This window comes from Sapajus apella, unplaced genomic scaffold, assembly GCF_009761245.1.
Source record: "Sapajus apella isolate SASKATOON/1434 unplaced genomic scaffold, GSC_monkey_1.0 scaffold10, whole genome shotgun sequence".
Lineage (NCBI taxonomy): Eukaryota > Metazoa > Chordata > Mammalia > Primates > Cebidae > Sapajus > Sapajus apella.
Genome location: NW_022436950.1, coordinates 12,109,847 through 12,119,398, shown reverse-complemented (window position 1 = coordinate 12,119,398; position 9,552 = coordinate 12,109,847). Strand labels below are relative to the sequence as shown.

The 9,552-nt window shown below is 43.5% G+C and overlaps 1 pseudogene; it reads right to left on the bottom strand.

The window, feature by feature from the left end:
- Positions 1 to 3,212: 3,212 nt before the first annotated feature.
- On the bottom strand, positions 3,213 to 5,700 carry LOC116552017 (annotated as a pseudogene).
- Positions 5,701 to 9,552: the final 3,852 nt, after the last annotated feature.

The following is a 9,552-nucleotide window of genomic DNA, read 5'->3' as shown; positions in this document are numbered from 1 at the left end:
TTTTTTTTTTTTTTAAATTCGTATATATATAGATGGGGTCTCACTGTGTTGACCAGGCTGGGCTCGAACTCCTGGCCTCATGCAATTCTCCCATCTTGGCAGCCCAAATATTGGAGTTACAGGTGTGAGCCACTACGCCTGACATGATCATTCCCTTCTTTATTTGTTCCTTCCTTCCTTCCTTCATTCATTTGTTAAACTAGCAAGTACTTCTCTGTGGAACAATATAGTAGTAAACTTTGGGTCCTTGCTTTGAAAACAATACAGGCTAGTGGGGAAATTAGATACATAAATTTAAGTTAATAAATAAATAAATACATACAGTATGAAAAAGATTATAAAAGAGCTCTGTAGGGAGGTCAAGGTGGGTGGATCACCTGAGGTCAGGAGTTCGAGACCAGCCTGACCAACGTGGTGAAACCCCCGTCTCTACTAAAAATACAAAAATTAGAGAGGCTGAGGCAGGAGAATTGCTTGGACTTGGGAGGTGGAGGTTGCAGTGAGCCGAGATTATGCCATTGTACTCCAGCCTGGGTGACAAAGCTAGACTCTGTTCCCCACTGTCCCCCACCCCCTCAAATAAAGCTCTGACCCTAAATCTAATCCAGTGATTCTCAACCAGGGGTGTTTTTGCTTTTTAGTGGACAGATGGCAATATTTGAAGACGTATTTGGTTGTCGCATTGGGGTGCATCCTGGCACCTAGTGGCTTAAAGGCATACGATGTTGCTCAACATCCTACGGAGCTCGAAGTCTCCTTCATCAAAGAATCCCCCAGCCCAAGACACCAGAAGAGCAGAAGATGAAACACAGATCTGAGCCTTGACCTAATCAACCAATGTCCGGAATTTTCAGAATGTTCAATAATGGGCCTCAACAATGGGCCCTGCCTTGTTCAATAAACAGGTGGGTGTGGAACAGCCTAGCTTTAAAATAAATAGCTTCAAAGTCTCATTTGATGTGAAAGCTTTGTTTTCTCAGGAAAAGACATGCGCATTGTTGGGCTCACTTCAAAGACAGCTCTGGGCCTGCCCTTTTTACACTGGAGTATTAATGCCTGTGTTGGCCACCTCTCCCTCCTTGCACCACACTCCCTGTGAAAGAGTGTTTTAACTTCACAAAGTATATTCTGGAAGAGATGAAGAGTGCATGGACAAGTATCTAAAATTCTCCAAACTACTGTAACTTCTGAGCCAAGAGGAAGGTTTTGCCCAAGCAGAAGGCCCAGGCTTGAAGGGTGAACACATGAGTGGGAGCTGAAAATGCTCAATCCCCCAGAGACCTTCCCAAGGTTTCTCTTGGTTGCCCAGTCTTCCTGCCTTTTTCCTGTCAGACAACACACAATATCAGAAAGTCATCTTTGGATAAGGAAGAAGGGGTCATCAGCCAACTCAAGGGACAGCAATGATACTCAAGGTGCACACCCACCCCCTGGGAGGGCCAGCTTCATCCACCACCTCCCACCTTGCCTTTCTCATAGCGCATTTGTTTCCTGCTGCCATTATCACCTAATCAAGGATTACTACTTGTTAAGGGGTACTGGGTCTGAGGGTCTTACTAATGACAATGGAATAAAAATATAAGATGCATAAAATGCCAGACAGAAAATTATACAGGATAATGCAATAACTTAGTTGTGGAGAGAAGACAGAATGAGAAGTTATGTAACTTCTCATAACAGAATGAGAAGTTACAAGAGTTAATTGTTTGAGCAAATATCTGGATATGGTAGAGAATGGGAAAGCTGAGTGTCGAGAAGTCTTAAATCAGAAGGCAACAAGCTTTGGCAAATCCCCATATGTACAATTAAGGAAAGAGGCAATTATGTTGTCTTGCTTTCAATCTTCTTTGACCATAGCCTGAGAAAAATATATTTTATACATTAATTAGTACACATATATGTGTGTGAACAGAATTTTTGCAAAACAAAAAGTATCCTTACAAGCTGATGTGCTCCCTAAACTAGTCTACTCTTTTGATTTAAAAATGCTTGTCAGCAACCCACTATATTGAGTTCAAGATCCACAGTCTCTAAAGGGCCAGGTAGTGAATATTTATGGCGTATGAGCCACATATCCTTTTTTACAACTCTCGTCACATATTTTTTTCTACAGTCCCTTAAAAATGTAAAACTATTAGCTACAGAGAACTATGGCTTAGGTCGGCTTAGGCATAGCAAGTTTGCAGACCATGACCATGAGTATGCCCACCTCACGGTAATGGTCTGCAAACCACATTCTAGTTTTTATTTTTACTCTTTTGAGACAGGATCTCACTTTGTCATCCAGGATAGGGTGCAGTGGTGCCATCTCGGATCTCTGTAGCCTCAACCTCCTGGGCTCAAGTGATTCTCTTGCCTCAGCCTCTTGAGTTGCTGGGACTACAGGCGCATGCCACCACAACTGGCTAATTTTTTTGCATTTTTTTGTAGAGATGGGGTTTCATCATGTTGCCCAGGCTGTTCCACCTGCCTCAGTGCTAAAATTACCGGCATGAGCCCCCACACTTGGCCTTTCAAATCACATTTTAAAGACCAGAGTTATTGAAAGAGTAGAGAAAGAAAAAAGGTTTTTTTTTTTTTTTTTTTTTTTTCCTCTGAGACAGTATCTTGCTCTGTTGTCCAGGCTGGAGTGCAATGGCATGATCTTGGCTCACTGCAACCTCTGCCTCCCAGGTTCACACGATCCTCCTGCCTCAGCCTCTGGAGTAGCTGGGATTACAGGTGCATGCTACCATGCCCAGCTAATTTTTGTATTTTTAGTAGAGATGGGGTTTCACCACATTGGCCAGGCTGGTCTTGAACTCCTGACCTAGTGATCCACCCACCTCGGCCTCCCAAAGTGCTGGGATTACAGGAGTGAGCCACCATGCCCGGCCTGCTTGTTTTAAAAGACAAAGTCTCACTCTGTCTCCAGGCTGGAATGCAGTGGCACAATCATAACTCACTGAAGCCTAGAACTCCTGGGCTCAAATGACCCTCCTGGCTTCAGCTTCCCCAGTAGCTAGGACAATGGGCACATACCACCATGCTCAGCTAATTAAAAAAAAAAAAAAAGTATAGAAACAGGGTCTCACTATGTTCCCTGGGCTGGCTTCAAACTCCTAGCCTCCCCTCCTTGGCCTTCCAAAGCTCTGGGATTACAGGCATGAGCCACCTTGCCTGCCTGAAAAGAGTTTTGATAGTTTAACCTTAAATCATCTAATTCTACATGGTCAAACCATATTTGGACAGCAGGACACCAGTTTGTAGCCCTGTTTTTAGGGATGAGTGTAACTTTATCTTCGATGTGTACCTTTTTTTTTTTTTTTTTTTTTGAGACGGAGTTTCACTCTTGTTACCCAGACTGGAGTGCAATGGCGCGATCTCGGCTCACCACAACCTCTGCCTCCTGGGTTCAGGCAATTCTCCTGCCTCAGCCTCCTGAGTAGCTGGGATTACAGGCACGTGCCACCATGCCCAGCTAATTTTTTGTAGTTTTAGTGGAGATGGGGTTTCACCATGTTGACCAGGATGGTCTCGATCTCTTGACCTCGTGATCCACCCGCCTCGGCCTCCCAAAGTGCTGGGATTACAGGCGTGAGCCACCGTGCCCGGCCCCATGTATACCTTTTTTAACCCTATGTTAGTTGCCTCTTTTAAATTTGTGGCAAAACTTATTTTTCAAACTATTTGGTAGTTAGTGTTGAAATCAGTACAACGGAATCACTGCATAATACAATTTGAAAATTGTATCATTTATTTTATGTTCAAGAAAATTAAACAAAAACAATGAATTTTTACCTAAGGTACTACAATACGCAAATGCTTCTGAATGCATTGTATCTTTTGATCTTCAAAGCAATCCCATGCAGCTACTTGGGAGACTGAAGAAAGAGAATTGCTTGAACCAGGGAGTTGGAGGTTACAGTAAGCCAAGATCTCGCCACTGCACTCCAGCCTGGTGACAGAGTAAGACTCCGTCTCCAATCACAAAAATCCCTGGATGAGGCAATTCTGTGAAATGAACTAAATAAACTAGTAGATATTGTTCTGGCCTTTTAAGAGAAGAGAAAATGGATTGCTAGAATTTTCATTGCTTTGCCTGCTTGGCAGATAATAGAACCTAGATAAAAAATTGAACCCAGTGTTTTTTTTTTTTAAATCTACTCACTAGCTTCTTTATAAGCAGCAAAAATGCCAATTAAATATGTGTCGTATACTTGTCCTAGCTTAGGTCTTGTAATATCGGTTCTTACTATCTTAGTTTTTTAGAGCTCTATTGCACTGAAATGCATTGATTGGAGTTACTTCCAAACAGGCTTAATTTTTTACCATGGAATATCTTAGCAAAATAGAGCAACACATTTTCTGCACATTGATGAGATAAAATCTTATATACATATTATATACACTTTGAAACCCAAAGGTTTCAAGGGCTTCTACTGCTCCTTTATATATTGAAAGGGTTTGACTGCATCCCTACCCAAATCTCATCTTGAATTGCAGCTCCCATAATTCTCATGTGTTGTGGGAGCGACCTGGTGGGAGATAACTGAATCATGGGGGCTGTTTCCCTTATACTGTTCTCGTGGTAGTGAATAACTCTCACGAGATCTGATGGTTTTATAAGGGGTTTCCCCTTTTATTTGGCTCTCATTCTCTCTTGTGTGCTGCCGTGTAAGACGTGACTTTGTTCCTCCTTTGCCTTCTGCCATGATTGTGAGGCCTCCCAGCCATGTGGAACTGTGAGTCAGTTAAAGCTCTTTCTTTTGTAAATTACCCAGTCTTGGGCATGTCTTTATCAGCAGCATGAAAACAGACTAATACATGTATTGTGAAACCTTGACATGGTGCCTTGTAATCCCATAGGATTTGAACATAGTTTAAAATCTGATTAAAACCTGCTATGGAAAAAGCCCACCACAGAGGCCAGTAACGAAGATGCTTTGAGGAGTAACACTCCTGCAGATCCCGGGACCACTGCACAAAATCTCCCAAACCACATTGCTAGGCTTTGGGCTGCTCCACTGCTGGCATCCAGGTCCCCTGAAACGGTGAATAATTCTGAGTGAACTGCTTTGTGATGCTTGTGAGATTCCTGTAAGATGGCATCCTCTCCTGGTGGCTTTTGAGGAGCTTCTTGTTAGGGTTTTGCATAAAAAATATGCTGTTCTTGGGCATTGGTTAAAAAAAAAAGTGAGAAAAGGAAGACCACGAAGACAGAGACCAAGGATATGATGCTGAAGTAAAAGTACGACAGGTTCTCCAGGGATACCAAGAGTTGGGCCAGCACGGACCCTGCTGTGTAGGCGACCAGCGTGATGCTCCTGCAGTAGCCGCTCACTCTCTGATAGTGCTCAGGGCTGACCGCGCTGTATATGTAGGCATAGGAGAACACCTCGGCAGTGGTGACCATCCCGTAGAAGAACTCTACAACCTGCATGGTCTTCACTCCTTGGCCAAACAAGAGCAGCAGCCAGGTAATGATGAAGCTAATGCCTTGCAAGATGATGACTGGCTTGTAGCGGACGTAATCGGTGAGGACAAACACAGGCAGCAGCAGCACCAGGTGGGAGTATGTCCGAACGGGGAAGATCTCATATGTCATCTGCAGGATTAACTGGGGAGAGTGCAAAGACAAAAAACATCAGGACGTGAAATACACCCTGGGCCTCTGACACTTAACATCATCAAGATGACATGTATCAACCCCAGGAATCATAGCGTGGCCTTTGCCAAAGTGGGTCTAGTTTCATGGTTTACATGAGTTTTTAATAATACATTGGAAAGCAATGGGAAACTGAAATTCAGGGAAACAAATTGAATGACAGATATTCATAAGGTGTGAATTCATACTTCCAGGTGTAAAAAACACAGCAGCTATTGTCTTGGTGATCTGCCTTTTAAACTTTGTAAATGTAATTTGATTGCAATAAGCTACGGAGGCCAGAAGAGGTCATAATGGATACATTAATCTTTTTTACACTTGACAAGATTTCTGGAACAATCTAGGGCTGCTCAGATACCGTTGCTTGCTAGCACGTAACAAAATAGTTTATTCTTCCCAATCAGAACCAAAAGGTTAAGAAGGGTGTTTCAGTACTGGAAGAACCTGACTGTCTTCTTCACCTTTGATATTTAACAGTACGAAAATGAGCAGCCCATTGCGATACCATCGCCGTGATCAGGAAAATACAGAACAAATGACCAGTTTGATGTTGAATGTCAGAGAAGGAAATGTGTGTGAGTTTGTCTTCTACTCTTCCATTTTCTTGGCTTTTCTTTTCTGGGCTGCCCTGAAGAAATCATAAGAAACTACTTAGTAGCTCTCTCAGTCAAGTCAATTTTGGCCACAGCTTCTCTTGGAACTGGTGGCATTAGCCAGCTATCTGAGCCCACCTGTAGTGATTATTTCATTTGCTATAAGGGGAATGCACAGAGGGTGGAGGATGGCATGCAGGCGGTTGGGCTAGGCCTCCTCAAACCCCTGTCCTCTGAATTTCTAGACAACTGAAATAAACCCATAGACTTACTAAGCCTGAGAATGCCCTTTGCTATGACCTAATCTGTGCCCTCACTCTTTGGGTTCCCAGGTAGACTTTGACCCAAGCACTCTTCAAGTTGGGTAAAAGTTTATTCTTGCTGTTTTTGGCTTTTGGGTATAATCGCTAACATGGGAAGAGCTGTCTGCCAAATAGGCTTTTCGTGACAATCTCTGGTGTTTGAATCCAGCCCAATGATAGCTTCCAGCTAAACCTGTTTGTACCTAATGGCATGTACTGGTGTTTATTGTGAGGAAAAATGGCGGATTGCTTTAGAAGGCTAAAGCTACTTGGTGTGAGGTGGGTGAATGTAGATCGTAGCTAGGAAAGAGAGGCAAAATAAGAGAAAATTGTTGGCCACGTGTGATGGCTCATGGCTGTAATCCCAGCACTTTGGGAGGCCAAAGTGGGAGGATTTCTTGAGCCCAGGAGTTCAAGACCAGCCTGGACAATATAGTGAGACCCTCTCTCTTAAAAAAAAAAAATGTAAAGATTAGCCTGCCACTTGTAGACCTATCTGCTTGGGAGGCTGAGCCCAGGAGTTTGCGGCTGCAGTGAGCTATGATTGTGGCATTACACTTCAGCCTGGGCAACAAGAGTGAAACTTCATCTCAAAAAAACAACAACTCCAACAACAACAACAAAAAACAAACAAAACAAAACAAAAAAAAAACCAAAAAACAGACATTTAGATTCAATACATGTGGGGTGGGGTCTGAGTATTTACATTTCTAACAAATTTCCAGATGATGCTGATATGCTGGTTCAGAGACTACACTTTGAGAAGCACTGACTTAGAAGCTTCTTATTCTTGTGACCGTAGTAAAAGTTAAAAACAGACTTAGTGTTTATAATAAAGAGGGGAAAATCATCAGAGGACTTTTCACATGGTTGTCAGTAACTTTTCTCCTGCCCCACCCTCCCCACCAAATTTCATTTTATCCCCTAAGACTTTTATTTATTTATTTATTTATTTATTTACGGCAAAGTCTCCTTCTGGTGCCTAGGCTGGAGTGCAATGGCATGATCTCAGTTCACTGCAACCTCTGCCTCCAGGGTTCAAGCCATTCTCCTTCCTCAGCCTCCCCAGTAGCTGAGATTACAGGTGCCCACGACCATGTCCAGCTAATTTTTGTATTTTTAGTAGAGAGGGGGTTTCACCATACTGGCCAAGCTGGTCTCAAACTCCTGACCTCAGGTGATCTGCCCATCTTGGTTTTCCAAAGTGCTGGGATTACAGGCATGAGCCACTGCCCCCGGCCAGACTTATACTCTTTAGTGGGGATGACTTCATTTTAGGTTAATGATAATATGCACTAAAGCCCTGGAGTATTGTTTTTGTACAGCTGAAAGATTAAGTAAGGCTGCATTCCATTCATTCCATTTTTGCTGTAAATTTATATTTTTGAAGGGGTGCAGTGGCTCATGAATATAATCCTAGCACTTTGGGAGGCCAAGGTGGGGGGATGCTTGGGTCCAAGAGTTTGAGATCAGCCTGGGCAACATAGTAAGACCCTGTCTCTACAAAAAATAGAAAAATTAGCCAGGTGTGGTGGTGCACACCTATAATCCCAGCTACTCAGGAGGCTAAGACGGCCATCCAGGTGATTTTGTTTTTAGTACCTATTTCTAAAAGAAGAATTATGTGATACCTAAACAAGATCATGTCACAGATAAAATTCAAATACGACAGTTAGAAGTAATTTTCTAAGTTGATATTTTGGCCCCCGTTACAATTCTTTTCCACTATGTACCTATACTGAAAAGTAGCCATACTGAAACCTAAGAATTTATGTTCAGAATGAGAAGCCTACGGGTTGGCTGATGGCAGGTGGGATGAGGGCAATTTTTATTTATTTATTTATTTTTATTTTTTATTTTTTTGAGACAGAATCTCATTCCCTCACCAGGCGCCAGGCTGGAGTGCAGTGATGCGACCTCGGCTCACTGCAGCCTCCGCCTCCTGGGTTCAAGCAATTCTCCTGCCTCAGCCTCCCGAGTAGCTGGGACTACAGGCATGTGCCATGACGCCCAGCTAATTTTTTTGTATTTTTAGTAGAGATGGGGTTTCACCATGTTGGCCAGGATGGTCTCGATCTCTTGACCTCATGATCTGCCTACCTCGGCCTCCCAAAGTGCTGGGATTACAGGCGTGAGCCACCGCGCCTGGTTGAGGGCACCTTTTATTATAGATAGAAAGGCTCCAGCAGCTCCACGTGAGGTCTCATCCACTCGGTCGTTCACCACTTCCTTCCTGGAGCCTCCCTGACCCTCTCCATCTCCTCCCCTCTTTCCATTAGACCTCATCTCAGTCCAGCTCTGGCATGCCATTTAAGACCATGGACTCTGCAGTCTGACAATCAGGTCAAAATCCTTCTCTGCTACTTAGAAACATGTGACCTTTGGCAAGTTACTGGACCTCCTTATATCTCAGATTCCTCATCTGTAAAGTGGGGATGATAATATGTTTTGAGGATTCCATTTGTTAGTACATGTTAAAACAATGCCTGCCACACACTACGCAGTCATCAATCGTAAGCTATGCAATTTGCAGTACTGATGGCTTTGAAAGGTATTGATGTGTTGACACGCACATCTTACCACTAGCCTGGGATCTCCTGGAGAGCAGGGATTCAGCTTTGTCACCTTAGAGTCTAGCACAGTTTCTGACCCATCAAAGGTATTGAGCCTGTAATACCAGCACTTTGGGAGGCAAAGGCAGGCAGATCACTTGAGGCCAGGAGTTTGATGCCTGCCTGGCCAACATGGCAAAACTCTGTCTCTACTAAAAATACAAAAATTAGCCAGCCATGGTGGCACATGCCTGTAGTCCCAGCTGCTCTGGAGGCTGAGGCACGAGAATCGCTTGAGTCCAGGAGGCAGAGGTTACAGTGAGCCAAGATCTCGCCACTGTACTCCAGCCTGGGCAACTGAGTAAGACCCTGTCTCAAAAACAAACAAACAAACAAAAATAGGTAACCTAGAAGTGCTTGTTGAAAGTACAGTCACTGAATGAGACTTTTCTAACTGA